Source organism: Centruroides sculpturatus, unplaced genomic scaffold, assembly GCF_000671375.1.
Source record: "Centruroides sculpturatus isolate CEXI.00-Female unplaced genomic scaffold, Cexi_2.0 scaffold217, whole genome shotgun sequence".
Classification (NCBI taxonomy): Eukaryota; Metazoa; Arthropoda; class Arachnida; order Scorpiones; family Buthidae; genus Centruroides; species Centruroides sculpturatus.
Genome location: NW_019384750.1, coordinates 749,980 through 767,138, shown reverse-complemented (window position 1 = coordinate 767,138; position 17,159 = coordinate 749,980). Strand labels below are relative to the sequence as shown.

The 17,159-nt window shown below is 32.2% G+C and overlaps 1 protein-coding gene across 7 annotated transcripts in view; it reads left to right on the top strand.

The window, feature by feature from the left end:
* The first annotated feature begins 3,721 nt into the window (after window positions 1-3,721).
* The window catches only part of LOC111628551 (serine/threonine-protein kinase PAK 3-like), a 96,366-nt gene continuing 82,928 nt past the window's right edge, over window positions 3,722-17,159 (top strand). For 3 of the 7 annotated variants that reach the window (XM_023372371.1, XM_023372372.1, XM_023372368.1), the window contains exon 1: window positions 3,722-3,890. The gene's annotated coding sequence lies outside the window, so the exon portion shown is untranslated. Of the gene's footprint in view, window positions 3,891-4,635; window positions 4,808-17,159 lie in introns of all 7 variants that reach the window. The other 4 variants (XM_023372374.1, XM_023372370.1, XM_023372373.1 and 1 more) reach the window with 2 other exon arrangements.

Genomic DNA, 17,159 nt, shown 5'->3' with positions numbered 1-17,159 from the left:
TGTTTGCAGGACTCTAAATAGAGTACTGTATATTACAGAATGTCTTATACAAGCTTTCTATTCAAGTTGAAAGAATAAGAGATGTTGGACGTCAACCAGGAAATAAACGTCTAAAAGTTACAATCCCTTAACAGGACCTCTATTTGATGTTAACGGGGTCAAAAGAATGTATGGCAGGCAGCTCTTTGCAGAGCTGTCTATGACCATCAATATTAGACCGTGTCCACATCCGGAATGACGAATGTTCGTTCGAAATTTAGGAAATGGACAATTCTCAAACAATAATTTGTGCCGCTGCTTTTATAGTTACGAGTAGTTCATATCTGTTAATGAAAAAAAGCGTAAAAGAAGATAATGATATTACTTCACCAACGCAAAAAATGTCAACATAAAAATAAAAGGAATTTTTAAAAAAATAACACAATAAAACCGCATTGCGAAAAAATCAGAAAAAACCACATAGAAAAAAATATTTACACTGTAAACCAAATCGAAAAAAATAAACTAAAGTTAAAACTAAAACACTAGATCTAGTTTTAAAAAGACTAAAATAGCCATACTGATGACGAAAAAATACGCGAATGCGTTGAAGCGAATATTCGTCTCCTTTGATTCGGCACGATTTACAGACAAGAATCGGGAAACGGCGAATACCGAACATAATAGGCCTACTAAACATACCCTCTTAAATGCCCACACGGCGAAAAAAGTTTTTTAAAAAGTTGCATTCTTATGTCTAAATATCTATTCGCGGTATTTATCTGTTTAAAAAATTTTAAATTATAAATTTCTCAACTAAATAAAGATGAGAAAACCCGCCAAGTGTCTTAATTTATAGCACTTTATTGTGTTAGAAGCATAAACAAATTGCAAAGCACGGTTTCATATCATCAAAATAAAAAAATTTTCATAAAAAATATATAATTTTCGTAACGATAATTTAGATTATACATAAAAAATAAATGATTTCTTAATCGAAACGTCTTTTGTAAGTTGATTTGTTTGATAAATCACGTCAAAAGTTAAGCAACAGAATAAATAAAAAGAAAAACATTTATTCCAAATCAGTGAAACTTTCACATAGAGTGTAACAAAAGACACTAGCGTGGGGAAATGTAAAAGAAATTGATCAGTAAATAAATAATAGAGGTAAACAAAAATATAGACTTTTAGGAGGCAAGAAGTTCATTGGTGGTCTCTCAATACCAAATGTTTGCTGGAAAATTTTCCTACAGCATCGATTGATGCCAAGAATAAGACCATCTATGGCGGTTTGGGTATCTGCAGAGCCGGATTTGCAGTTTTGGAGGCCCTAGAACGAGCAAGGATTTGGAACCCTAAAAATAATAATCTCTGAAATTAATTTTGATTTATTCACATAAAGATTTTTATAAATTCTCGCTGTGCCTTTGTTTTAAAGTAATTTCTTTGTTAATAACTGAAAATATCATCAACCTCGTGAAAGCTTCAAAATTTGAAACTTTTCGAAAATTAATACTTTTACTTGAAGTCCAAATAGAAGTATTATTTTTTCTCCAGAATGTAAACACACAAGAAAGAAGTTCGAAAAAACATTCAAAAATTTCAAATTAATAGCAAGGTTGCGGCCGAAGTTTTCAACGCGAAAACGTGAACGTCCGACGTTTACGTTTTCGCGTTGAAAACTTCGGCCGCAACCACTCTAATGTTCGAAATTGGACATCTTAACAGATTTTCAAATATGCTGCGTCTTCTTTTAGATCTTTCAGAAATGGCTCTTATTTTTTCTTAGTAAAAGTTTATAAAAGTTGAAAACATATTAATAGTTTTGGGGCCCCTAGAATCGCGAAGTCCTAGGACGCGGCCTAGTCGGCCTGTAGGTAAATCCGGCACTGGATATCTGCCCATTCATAGAATGGAACATATATGTTCTTAGCTCGTAAAAGTTCCGAGGGTGAAGAAAAACAAAACGTCTCCAAGCATGTCCCATACAAGTTCGATGAAATTCTAGTCGGGTGATCACGCTAAACGTTCCATACGAAGCAGTGTGTTCCTATGCTAAATACTGGCCGACAATGTGAGCACTATGAACTCACGCGTTATCGTCCATAAAAATGGCATAAGGGCCAATGTCTATAAGATATGGGCAAACATTATGCACTCTCTATCGCACTACTGTCACACTGCCGCGAGGGAAGATACAAAGATTAGTGCGCTGCTGACAGCAATCCCTGCCCTAAACATCAAACCATCACCTTTGTATGTGTGCATTTCGTGAATGTTACTGGCAAGATAGCCAGTTCTAGGATTGACGGGCGGATGGACGAGCGGTCCAGGTGGCAGCCTACCGCTCGGGGAGACCTGAGATCGAATCTGAACGGGTTGAGAAATCCCCAGGAATTTTTTCGGGGGTGGTCCATCCGGATATGTCGGGCCCCGTCCCTGACTACCCGGCCACTCCATTGTGGGCCTAGCCGAACCCATAATGGGCTTGCTTAAAGAGGTCTTCTTAGTGACCACAGGACAGAAAGAGTTTTTAAAAAAAAGCCAGTTCTAGGAGTTCTCCAAACCAATAACAGTTCTGTAGATCAAACCGTGACTCATCCGTGAAGAGCATAGCACCTCATTGTTGTGGAGACCTAATTGAGATGATCGCGAGCACAATTTAACTGGGCCAGTCTGTGTGAGGGCATCAGTGGGACTCAAATCGCCAGTCAGCTTGAATACAGCTGGCCTGCATGTAGCTGTCTGTAAACAGTTTGCCGAGATACCGTTTTTCCTGTAGACGCTGAAAGGTCCGAAACAAGCTGATGTACAGTAATTGACCTATAGCATCGTGCTTGCAGACAAAAAACGGTTATCCTGAGAGATTGTGACTCTTGGACGTCCACTTAGTGGTCCACTGTTCCTTCGCTTTGATATCGGTTTCACAGGCGGCAAATGACGGAACGACTGACATTTAGGACTCAGGCTACTTCCGACTGTTGCTGGGATCCTTCGGGACTGTTGTTGGGATCCAATGGGAGAACCCTGTTGTCTCCCATTGTCTACCGGCACTCAGATGATGTCGTCTACTCATTTTTCAAAATTTGACTATCTCGGTTTCCTTCTGGAGTCCGTAGGAGATAGAGGATCTGTACAAAACAGACTGTTTTTATACTTGCCACATTTCCTTGTTAAAAATGTTGATATGCAGAATTTTTTCTGTGGCCTAGTTTCTGCCTGCGTATCCCTGTCATGCATGCAAAATTTTCAACTACATTTCGTTTTTTTTCATCAAATTGTAAATTTTTCACTTTGTTGCTTAACTTTCGGACACAAATCCAAAAGTTAAACAACAAACAACAAATGCAGAAATAAAGAATTAATTCTGATGATCAAATANAATGATTGAATGAAAAGACACCACCTAGAGAAAATCGTTTCACTGATGTTTTTTCGAAAAATCAATTTTCGAAAATATAACTTTAATCGCGAATTATTATGTAAAATAATAAAACAATAAATCGTTAAAATATTTTCTATTTGTTATCTTTTAAATTTATTTCCGTCTCTCTTTTTGATATACAGTATATATATCAAAAAGAGAGACGGAAATAAATTTAAAAGATAACAAATAGAAAATATTTTAACGATTTATTGTTTTATTATTTTACATAATAATTCGCGATTAAAGTTATATTTTCGAAAATTGATTTTTCGAAAAAACATCAGTGAAACGATTTTCTCTAGGTGGTGTCTTTTCATTCAATCATTGGTTACCCATGACGTCATTAGTTTTAAAGTCGGAATCAAAATAGTTAAGTTGGAGGAGAATTTACTTTCTTTTAATAGATACGGTTTTATTTTTTGTTTTTTTAATGATGTGTTTACCTCTTCACATGCTGGAACACCTACATCGAGAAATGACGGTTAGAAAACTCTTTCCTCTATTATTATTTTATTATCTTAATACCAACTCTTTTTTGTTAACACTAATTACATGTTTTAAATAATAACGAAATGTTTTACTTAAATTCATTTAAATCGTATATTTGCAGATTTGAAATGCTTTGAAAACCCTTTAAAATCATTTAAATAGTCATTTGTGGAAAAAAAAGTAAACTAAGCCTTAGGGATGATTGTTAGAGTTTAGTCACTTAAGTTGGAATTTCTATGATAAATAGCACGTCAAAATACGTTTTGAATTCCCATTTTCTTCATTCCTTTTACTTGTGTCAATACACTGAATGTTTAAAAACTGATAACAAACTGTTTAATCTGTAAATGACTTAAGATTTACATAATCGGATTTCATTTTAATCTGATAAAAAGTCATTAGGGGGCCCAACCACATATGACGTTTATGGTGTTTAATTTCTTGTAAAATAAATATACTATTCTTAATCGAAACGTCTTTTGTAAGTTGATTTGTTTGATAAATCACGTNTTATGAAATCTTTTGAAACTTGGAAATTTTTTAAAGTAAAAACGTTTTAAATTTTTTAAAATTTTATTTATTTATTATTATTTTTTTGAAATTAAATGTTTTAAGCATTACTGAATTTTTTTTCCCTGCTGTCTGTAATAAACTTCCAAAAAAGAAAATTAAGAATATAACTTATTCTGAAAGTATAAATATTTAAAAAAGAACTTACATTTTTTTTTATTTTGCAGAGATTAATTAATTTTTAGGCTACATCTTAAATAGATGAAAGTTTAAAACAAGTTAGAACTGTTGGTTAACACTCAACAGTTTCAAGAACGATGATGATATTGAGTAAAATGCTAGGTTCTAGATCAGATTGGGCAAACTATAGTCTGGGAGGTTTGGAAGAAAATTTTTTATGTAAGCATTTTTCATTCAGTGGCAAATATTATATAGAACAACTGCTACTTTATAACTGGTTAACTTAGAATTAACAAACTGCAAAAACCTAAAAAGTTTGCATTTTTAAAAAAATTTGCTTGTTTTTAGGTTTCTGTAGTAGTATGTTGTTATATAGGGGAGTGAAATTCAAATGTTTTTGCATTTCGATGCAATATTTTTAAATTTTTGTGTGGGGAAATTGATTTTGCTTAAGTACATCTTATTGATGTCAATTAGCAAGTTGTTCTTTCTAAATTTTATTATTCAATATTATAAAATTTGAATCGCATAGCTACCAAAGAATATCTTGTAGGAATACTATTAATTTAATATTTGAATAAATATATTTTGTTTATTAGTTTGAATATTTTTTATTGCTTTTAACAGTTAATGTGACCCTGTAAGAATTTAAAAATCCTTGATTTGGCTCACTGAACAAAAAATTTGTTTATTCTTCTAGACCATGGCAGATTTAAAGCATTTTTTGAGGTCTTTTAACTTTCAATATGGTGCCCTTTTGTAAATAGTAGTGGACAACTCTGAACCACGATAAACTTTGAGCTAAAAAAATTTTTTTATTAAAATTAACTTACTCCCTTAACTCATTAATATTACAATAAAACAATGGAAATGTCTTACTTTAAATTTTATAAAAATCAAATCAACTTTCTTCTTGAATCTATAAAAAAGTTTTCAGGAATTTGCTGGAATAGAATGAACCTTTCTACTTGTGAAGTGGACAGACAAATAAATCCATCACTACTACTACATCATCTACAACAATTCTCAATTTGTTTTAATACATGGATCCCAAAAAATATGCAATCAACTGCAGAACTTTAATTGTCTATGCCCTATCTCCACCAAAGTTGAGCTAAACGTTTTTACTTTTACTTTAAAATATGTGTTTTATTAGTAGATAAAAAAGTAAATCAAAAATAGAATGAAATACTAGCAATTACTTATTTTTTTAAAAAGCTTTGGAGTGAAGCAGCTGCAAACTGTTAGGCATTATTAGTAGCTATATGATCTTAATGTTGTGAATGACATACAAATGTACATTGTCTAATAAGTCTTTCATTATCTCCATGGGCTTTCATTATGCATTTCTTTTTCGAAATTCCTAACATTTCTTCAGTTTGAACCCAAACTGAGAAAAATTGATCATTATTTCTTTTTAATAACCACAATTGATCTATTCAAGAAAAGAATAAATTTTTTCATTGATACAATTTTTTCCTAGTCAAACATTACATGTATGTTATGAATCTCAAAATTTTTATTTAAAAAATTAAAATTTTAAACAATAAATGTAACAGTATAATTTTTTTGTTTATTATTATATAAAAATGTAATAAAAAATATTTATATGATGATAAAATGAAATTTGATGATTGTTTCATTATTTATATTTACTTAAATTATTATTTTGCTTTATTGTAATACATTGATTGCATTTTTATTATTAAATTTTATTTAAAATTCTCATTTCTATGACTTTTTGATTTCAGCTACAATTTCTTTAATGCTATTAGACTTTGATAGTTAAGATACTGGAGTATCTTAACTATCAAAGTTTGTAGTATTTGGGATTTATCAAGCTTTTTATTTTTAAGCAATTTTGTGTTATTTTTCTACATAAATTTCTCTATATAAGATGTCTTAGATTACTCTCTCAGCTTTAGTTCTTTTATAAATGTCTTTTGAAATCATGTCGTCAATGAAGTATCAAAAACCTCCAAAATCCTTATTTCAGATTTTTAAAAAAATAGTCCTCAATGAGAATTATTCTTTTAAAATTATTTGTAAGATCTAAACTACATCTAGCTAGCAGACTGTGATTATTGTTTATCTGTGACTAAATTGTTTTTAAAATTAAGATTTTACATGACAACTATAGTTATAATGAACATTTATTCTTGGAATAGTTGTTAAACAGGAAATGAGTGTATTATATTTAATGTGTGGGTGTGATATTTATTGTTTGCAGTTAATATCATGTATTTTTTCTGTTTTTATTGAAAGTTTAGATAATGTTTTATTTTTAATGGAAGTAATGCAATAAATCATTAAATTTATATAAAATATAATTTTCATCTAAAAATAGTCCTAGGAACAAAATTACTGCAATTCTAATCTATATATATAAAAATGAATGTGTGTCTGTCTTATGTCCTTCATGCATTACCACACCGTTTATCTGATTGCCATGAAACTTTGGGAAGTTGCTTAGTATACTCCCGTGCAGGTTTCTGGCATAGTACGATTGCCATGAAACTTTGGAAAGTTTTTTTAATACACTCCCGCGAAGGTTTCTGGCATAGTACATTTATCCTACGATAGATGGCGCGCGTTTATATGAGCATTCGAACACTGTGTGTTTGATCGATTTCAAATTGTGAAGACCATTTCCCCCTTCAAAAAATACCTCTATATATGCATTTGTGAACTGTTATTTACGATATTTGTAATAATTTTTGTTTAATCACTTTATTTCAACTTTTTTTTGCTAATTATGTATTCGCTCGAACTTCGTTAAAAGCTTAACTGTACCCCAAACAACAACCGAAGTTGTAGGAAGAAATTTGTGTAGTTTACCGATCTAGGTATCCCCTTTTCCAAATTTTAATATCAACTCAAAATAATTTAAAAGGACAAATTACGATAAAATGGTTTATTATCCAACTATCAGAAACTTCACAACATGCCAAGGAAGAGAGGAAGGAGCAATTAAATAATTAAAATTATAAAGGATTAAAAAATATATATATATAAATGGGGAATATCGCACTTCTGACAATTGCTGCAAGTGTGTGGGCTAAATTTGGAGAATCCGTGCTTCTCGCATGGACAACTGAATGTGGCCGGCTCACACGTTGGAAAACCTTCTGATTTATTCGTGTACGCACCAGACGGAAAAACAAAAAATATCGTGTATCCACAAACACTCCAATAAATAAATAGAATTGAAACGACACTTTGAAATGTTTTACCGATGAAAATGAATAATAATAAGTTTCAATAAAAATGATAAAATGTAAATTGAATTTTATCATAACGAGTTTGCTTGAATTTCCTTTCTTCTGAGATCGCAGCAATGCGCGACGGGTAAGCTAGTACATAATATATGAAATTGTATGATATTATAAAAGGTGTACTGAAAGTCTAGATACATGTGATATCTCCACAAATGATGGTAGACCAAAATAAAGAATGGGAGTATCTGTTACGGTACTTAACAAAGCCAATGGTGACCATAAAGTTGATATCGAAGGACATTTTCAAGGCCATTCAAAAAAATCTTGAAAACCGTGCATTCAAGACAAAAAATGTCAATTACAAAGTTGTAGATCATACAAAAATTAGTAAGAATATGATGTTTGGTACATAAACATGAAGATAAAATGAAGAAAAAAAATCCAAAAATGTGAGTAAAATTTTGATTGTATTGTAGGCTATACTGGCACAATGAAGTGACTTTTCTTCAACACTAGGCAAGTTTCAATCTTTATTCAGTTAGAACGTTTTGCTATACATCAACGTTTCGGGCATTTGCCCCTCCTCAGCCAACTAAATAGATATAAAATATTATATGGATACAACCAAACACAAATAAAAAACTAAAAAACGTACATAAAATTTTTTGTGAAACATACCTCACTTTGATACAGACATCAAATATAACAGCAGAACACCAGACGACCCATAGGTTTACGTAACGTTTCTACCATAAATGCCGTCTTTTTATTTTTACAATAACATAATTTGTTATCTTAATTTTTACCACGCGGGCAAAATAATTGATAAACTTTACAAATTTAAAATCTAAAAATTACAAATTTTAACTATTACATAAAGTCGTACCATTCTTATCCATTCTTTCGAGCATATCTCATAAGCCTTTCCTGTCACATCATCAACTAGTTAGACGATTTACATATATTACGATGTGCCGTGATAATAATTTGCCGTAAAATTTTGATGTTATGCAGTGAAGCACCTGCAATGTTCAGACTCAGACAAAGCAACCAAAGATGTTTCACTGCATGAAACATTGTTGATATCAACAAACTTTTGCTTGTTTTTTCATTTTTATCTTTACATCTTATGTACTGAAACCTACAACTTTCTAATTGATATTTTGGCCTTGAATGCATGGTTTTAAAGATATTTTTTTTTAATGACCTTTAAAGTCAACTTTATGGTCACTATTGGATTTGGCATGAATAATAGTGCATACAGTGAAACCTTGATTTAATAAAGTAATTTAAGTGAGGTGTTTGTTAAAGCTGAAAGTCCATTGTATAATAAAATAAGTTTTCCAAATGCATTTATTAAAAAATTGACAAATCAGTTAATCTGTTTTTAATGTTTGTGCAATTAAAATTATATATGTATGAAGTTCAATTTCGGAAAAGTTTTTTCTATCTATTAGTTTTATTGCTATCTAAGTATTATTGCTTATGTATTCAGCATTGTTCTGAGACTGTAATAAACAAATATATGATCTAGATCAAAATATTTTTTAAAATACAATAAATATGTATTTTCCAAATGTTCTTAAAAATAAAAATTATACACACACAAATTTCCTATTTATTCATCTGTGGATATGTTGACACTTCCATTGTGATGTAAAGTTAAGAGCAGTGACTCTTGAATTTGAAAAAAAAAACTAAATGCATATAAAAATATTTTTTAAAATTAACAGGGGATTGGTTTCCACATGATGTAAGGACTGGAAATTTTATCCTTTAAATCTAGTTTGTTAAATGTAGGCTTTACTGTATTCCTATTCCAATTGTTTATTTTGGCCTGCCAATGTCGTAAAGACATTAAATTACTGTACATGTATCCAGACTTTTGGGACACTGTGTATATTATAGAATCAAATATGGTATAATATATTTTTATTGGTATAAGTTATTTTTTATATGACTCTTTGGTTAAAAGCTGCCACGTTGTACGAGAATGGGTTGCATGAATATGTAGGTATATATGTAGGAGTAGCAGACGGTTTGTGGAATACTGAAGTGTGGATGCTGGATCCTTCTATTTTAATGTTAACATCAAGAAAATGGACCTCATCCATGCTTGCCTGCTCCATTCCTATTGTCAAACCGAAAGGGTTGTTGTTGATGGCTTGCATGAAAGCTGTCATATCGGGAACTTCCCTCTACATGATGAAAATATCATCAATGTATTGCTTATAGACTAGGATGTTAGGGAGGAATGGTGGTAGGACTCTGCGCTCAAACTGCCTGATGACCATTTCACAAAGGTCCCCTGAAACTGGGCTGCCCATGGGTACTCCTCTCTTCTGTCAGTAAATAGTGCTGTCAAAAGTAAAAATAGACTCGTAACATATGAGATGGGCCACTTATAGCATCTGTTGGTGTAGTGTATGATCCTGAACTACACTAAATAAAAATCCCTAAGGGAGCAGAAGGCTGGTGGTAGTTCCACCAAAGGGGTACATAGACTTGAAGTCTAAGACAGTCATAAATTGCAGCAGGGAGGGTAGATTTTGTACAATATGGATGAGGTCAACAGGTTTATTAATAATAAAATTAGTTATCACTTCACGCCGACTTTATAATTATTGTAAAATCACTTGTGTTGTGGTGTTACCACGGTGAATTATTAAAATATAAATATAAAATGTTCACAAGCACTTTCGGTAACGTACAGTTACCATCTTCAGGTGAAATGAATACTACAGGTTTTTGTATCAGAGTTGTAGCACTTCTTGGAAAAGCGGTGCGGCTAAATGGAACTCCAATGTAAATCGAAATTTTTTTGCAGTTTGAAAATGTTTCGAAATGGAACGGAAAATTATAAAAATTCGCAAACTATGGTTGCTATGCAACCATGTAGCTCTAGCAATCTAATTTGTAACGTTTAAATAAAGTAGTCCCTGTTTTTGAACTGCAAGAAAATTTCGATTTACATTGGAGTTCCATTTAGCCACACCGCTTTTTCAAGAAGTGCTACAACTCTGATTCAGAAAACTGTAGTATTCATTTCACCTGAAGATGGTAACTGTACATTATCGAAAGTGCTTGTGAATATTTTATATTTATATTTTAATAATTCACCGTAGTAATGCCACAACATGTAAGGTTTATTAATGCTGTGAGCAGTATGTTGTGAATGGCTTTCTCAAGCTTTCATGTGGGTGCCCTTGCTTTATCCACTATTGGGTGTAATTGTCGGTCTACTTTATGGGTTTTTGCGTATGCAAAAAGCCTAGGTATGTCTGGCGAATCAATCACCATGTGGCTTATCACTAGATGCTTGGCTAACTTAGAACTTGCGAAGCATTTAACTTTAGCTCATAATCTGTCCACAGCGTTGTCACTTTCCTTGTTGCACATGGTATTATTTGTGTGTTCTTTCAAGCCCTGCTTGTAGGGGCTATGTGTCATGAGGACCAGCATTTTAGACTTATCCGCTCTAGTGAGAGTAACTTTGTTATCTTGCATCCATTCAACTGTGCATCTTAGTTTATTTCTTAGCTCTACAATTCCCGGTTGTTCTTTAGTCTTTTGAATATTTATCGAGGTTATCCATCTGTAATATTCCTTCTGTGTATCTGGGAGGCCTCTCATTAGGTATTCTAAGTCTGGAATGAGGAATGTCAAGCGAATGTCAAGAATGGATGGAATATCAAGCGAAACTGACTTTGTTGAAATGACACTTGATTCTGTCGAATTCTGCATGCTCTGTTTGGAAACATTCCTAAGCTAGTTGACCTGAAGAAGAACTGCGAGATAGTTTGAAAACATTTGTCACCTGCTGTATTTCTTATATGCGTTATGTGCTGATAATACCCCGTTTACACAGAGCATTTCGATCTAGACTGTGACCAAGATCGGCGACTATGCCTTGGTGCTCTCGACCGTTTCAATCTTGACTGAAATGAGGTTGAATTGCGATCCACTCGAGAGTTTTTGAAACTAGATCCAGTCATAAGAGAGATCCACAATCCCATGCACACAAGAAAATACAAGATGGTTGCGGAACACATGTTGGGCTACCAACAGAGAAATAAAAAAGACAAGTGGAGAGACAATGACATCTGTCTATTATTACATGTATGGCAAGAAAAAGTATTTATTTCTAACCAAAACTTCCATTTTGTTTGTTGGTGTTTGTGACTAACTGCGTAGTTATGTCAGTTTTATCATCACTTGCAAAAGCCAGGTTATTCTCAAGCGGACTGCCTGTGCGAACAGCTCAATGTTCGACTGGCGACATTCACAATCCAGATTGTAGGTAAATCGAGATCGAAGTGAGTCATGGATTGTGTGTGAATGTAGTATAACAGGTTCAGGAAAGTGAGATTTTACTCCGGTGCTGAAGTTAGAGTGAACTTTGTGATCTGGAAATTAAAATTGAGTAATCCTTGAACTCCAGTGAAAGTTGGATTTAAAGGAAATAACAATTTATTTTAGTCCTAAAACAAATTGTTATTTCCTTTTCAAAAAATTTATTCCTAAATCAAAAAATCAGCAATATTAGCTAGATTACATCTAGCTAATATTGCTGATTTTTAGCTTATTACTAAGTATATAGATGTTTTATGGATAAAAAGTTTAATCTAGCTTCAGTCATTAAGCTACATTACATACATGGGGGGCTATGGTTCCAAGAGATCCACCTGATTCAAGGTAAGAAAAACAAATTGTGCAATGTTATGAGAGGAAAGGTGAAAGAAAACAAGAACTGAGGTATAGACAAAAACAGTTGTGGTGGTTTTTTTTGTGGTTTTAGGCCCCTTACCACTCAGAGCACAAAGAAGCCAAAAAACAGTTGTGGTATGAAAGTGGACATTATCTTGTTTTTGCTTTTGTCTTTTTGAATTCCACATACAGATATGTCAAAACAACTTCAGATTTGCAAAGTTTTTACTATTTTAAATGATGCAGCCTTAACAGAAGAAATGTCAAATTTTGTAATGATTCTCTGTCAAACCATTAGAGATGTAAAAGAAATTCATGAAGATTTTAAGTCATTCTTAACTTCTAAATTTATTAAAACACATACAATTGAGATTGTTGTTGTCAATTTTTTCCTATTTAATTTATTATTAAACCGTAAAGATACATACAAGGTTATGTTATCAAATGTTAATGTTATCATTTACTGTAAATGATAACATTGAGATTACATATGCAATTATATTTACTAATACAAATTTTATTAATGCAGGTGCTCAAACTGCTGTCCATCAAAATTTACACAGCTTTGAAGTCTCATTTTATCACTTCATGCTTCGACAAACATTTTTGCACAAGTATCTTTGTGTGTTAATTTTTTGAAATGCATCTGATGTAAATTTTCAACCATAATCAAATTAAATATACTCCATTGTTATAGTATAACCCTAACAAATCCTATTCCACCTACTTCTGGTTCATCCCTGTATAAACAAAACATTACATTTTGATATTTATTTTAATATTTATTCATTTAGAAATTATTACAGTAGAGCATCGATTATACGACCCCCGATTAACCATCAAATTGGTTAACTGACCGTTCTAGTCGGCAAATTTCAAATGTCCGCTAGTGATGTGGCACTACAATATTTGGCTGTCTTGGCTAATTTAATATTATTTTTGTTAAATTTTTACGTGTTTTAGCTGGCAACATGGCTCAGCCATGAAAGGGAGGCCAGTGTTTAAACGAGATTTAATTTTCTACTTATGAGTGGTTGGTTGTTTTGTGAGCAATAAAATAATTTTTAACGATACAATAGTGCCGATTATTTTAAAAAAAAATTTTGTTAGGCTTAACATTGATGAAAATTTAACGCGAAGTAGGTTAACGATATACGAATATATTAATTACATTTAACTAATTAATAGCAAAATACTAATATACTAATTACATGGGATATACTAATATACTATACTAATGTATTTTTTGATATTTTCGGTTATCCAATTTTTTCAGTTATCTGACCAACCTGAGTCCCCAATTGAGTCAGATAATCAATGCTCTATTGCAGTGTTTTTCAACCTGTGGGTCGCGACCCCAGGGGGTCGCAAAGCCTAACACGGGGAGTCGCGGGTAAAAGAAAAAGACAAGTGTCTGTAGGTCCTACACTACAATAAAAAAAACTACAATTTCAGTGTGAAGGCTGTACCTGTTTATAATACAGTATAATTGGTTTTTTGATCGATATTTAGGTCGTAACAGAAAGAAAATTAAATACAGTACTGTACATAGTTTTTAAAATCACTGATATAGTTTCAATATGGCCCTGGGGGTAGCCAGAAGTTTTTAACTTGTAAAGGGGTCGCGTATTCAAGAAGGTTGAAAAACAATTCTCTACTGTACTACTGTTTAATTATCATTGTCATGATAAAGTAATTAGTAAATTGTAGAAAATTGCTGTTTTAGTTTTTTTTAATGAAAGTTGTGTTTTTTGGTATTTATATGAAGGTAACTTCTGAAATAGTGTTAGGTTCATCATTAGATAGATAGATAGATAGAAATTGGATATATATAGATTTATTTATTAAAAATAAAACAAACACCTTTCTCTATTCCAGCACACTTTTAATGCGTTGAAAAACGTTTTCAATGCATTAAACGCGTTTTGTGGAAAAATAATAGAAATACACAACGTTTTATAAGCTTAATTAATAGTAACCCGTATGGTCTAACATTAGAACTAGACCAGGAAAATGAAAATATTGTTAATTTCTTAGATTTAACAATTAAATGCAAAGAAGGTGAGATCAAAACGAATATATACCGTAAGCCAGTTTATCAACCAATCATCATACCTAAGAATTCCTCAGATCCAGAACATATCAAATTGGCAGCATTTCATTCATGGATTACAAGGGCTTACACACATTGTACCAGCATATATGACACTTATAAGGAATTGGAGTATATACGGAGCATAGCTGAACAACAAGGATATGGAAGAAAGGCAATCGATGCACTGATAACAAGGATGCAAAAACGGAACCGGCAACAAAGAGCAACTGAACTAAGGGATAGAATTGTAATTAATTACCATCTGTCTCTAAATAAAATTATTAAGAAAGTTGCCAGAAATAGAAATGTAAAAATAATTTATAGACATAATCCTACAGTATATAAGCTCCTAAGAAATGATAAGAAAAGATATGAACGTAATAGCATGACAGGAGTGTACTCAATACCTATGAAGGACCATAGATTTAACTCCAACTTTGTATATATAGGAGCAACTATGTGGAACCTAAAGAAAAGGATTGATGAGCACAAATACTCAGTAAATAAGAGCCTTGATAGCACGGTCCTCGCAGCGTTTGCAAAACAACAAGGAATTGAAGTATACTGGGATCAGGCAGCGATTATTAAACCTACAAGATTGATACAAGCGGTGAAACACCTGGAAAAAGTTGAAATACACAAGGCACATACGACCGCGCAGTGCATCAACTACAGAGACGCCGAAAGTTTATCAACAGCCTTTAAGTCCTTTTATGATAACATAGATTAAATATCGCAACTGCATAGGCGGCATTTTTATAATATTAATTGATATATAATGTTGTTATTTTTAATTACTTAGGTTTAAACCATACGTTTTATAAGTACACGCATGCACTTTAGCGTTAAGTCGTAAATAAGCGATGCAAAAGAATTTTTTTGTATTTTTCGAATACTTTGTTCGCTATAGAGTTCGAATTTTGAACTGATGATGATTGATTAAAACGATCGAAAACGTTTTTCAACGCATTAAAAGTGTGCTGGAATAGAGAAAGGTGTTTGCTTTATTTTTATTTAATATTTCCAGTAAGCATTTAGTTATTGATTTATTTATTGCAAACAGTGTTGTAAGTAGGCATGTCAAAGGTGCTAGTAACACCAGTGCAAGTCAAATAAGGCGTGCATATGAACAAAATAATTTTATGATTTTAAACTTAATCATGATTTTATACTTAATCATGATTTTATACTTAATCAATTCTTAATGTAATTGAAAAACATCGCTAAACCCGATGTAATATAGCTAATCACCAAACATATGCCGTAAATCCATCGGGCTAGTTTTAAGGCTAATTACTAAATAAATTACGTAATTTATTTAGTAATTAGCCTTAAAACTAGCCCGATGGATTTACGGCATATGTTTGGTGATTAGCTATATTACATCGGGTTTAGCGATGTTTTTCAATTACATTAAGAATTGATTAAGTATAAAATCATGATTAAGTATAAAATCATGATTAAGTTTAAAATCATAAAATTATTTTGTTCATATGCACGCCTTATTTGACTTGCACTGGTGTTACTAGCACCTTTGACATGCCTACTTACAACACTGTTTGCAATAAATAAATCAATAACTAAATGCTTACTGGAAATATTAAATAAAAATAAAGCAAACACCTTTCTCTATTCCAGCACACTTTTAATGCGTTGAAAAACGTTTTCGATCGTTTTAATCAATCATCATCAGTTCAAAATTCGAACTCTATAGCGAACAAAGTATTCGAAAAATACAAAAAAATTCTTTTGCATCGCTTATTTACGACTTAACGCTAAAGTGCATGCGTGTACTTATAAAACGTATGGTTTAAACCTAAGTAATTAAAAATAACAACATTATATATCAATTAATATTATAAAAATGCCGCCTATGCAGTTGCGATATTTAATCTATGTTATCATAAAAGGACTTAAAGGCTGTTGATAAACTTTCGGCGTCTCTGTAGTTGATGCACTGCGCGGTCGTATGTGCCTTGTGTATTTCAACTTTTTCCAGGTGTTTCACCGCTTGTATCGATCTTGTAGGTTTAATAATCGCTGCCTGATCCCAGTATACTTCAATTCCTTGTTGTTTTGCAAACGCTGCGAGGACCGTGCTATCAAGGCTCCTATTTACTGAGTATTTGTGCTCATCAATCCTTTTCTTTAGGTTCCACATAGTTGCTCCTATATATACAAAGTTGGAGTTAAATCTATGGTCCTTCATAGGTATTGAGTACACTCCTGTCATGCTATTACGTTCATATCTTTTCTTATCATTTCTTAGGAGCTTATATACTGTAGGATTACGTCTATAAATTATTTTTACATTTCTATTTCTGGCAACTTTCTTAATAATTTTATTTAGAGACGGATGGTAATTAATTACAATTCTTTCCCTTAGTTCAGTTGCTCTTTGTTGCCGGTTCCGTTTTTGCATCCTTGCTATCAGTGCATCGATTGCCTTTCTTCCGTATCCCTGTTGCTCAGCTATGCTCCGTATATACTCCAATTCCTTATAAGTGTCATATATGCTGGTACAATGTGTGTAAGCCCTTGTAATCCATGA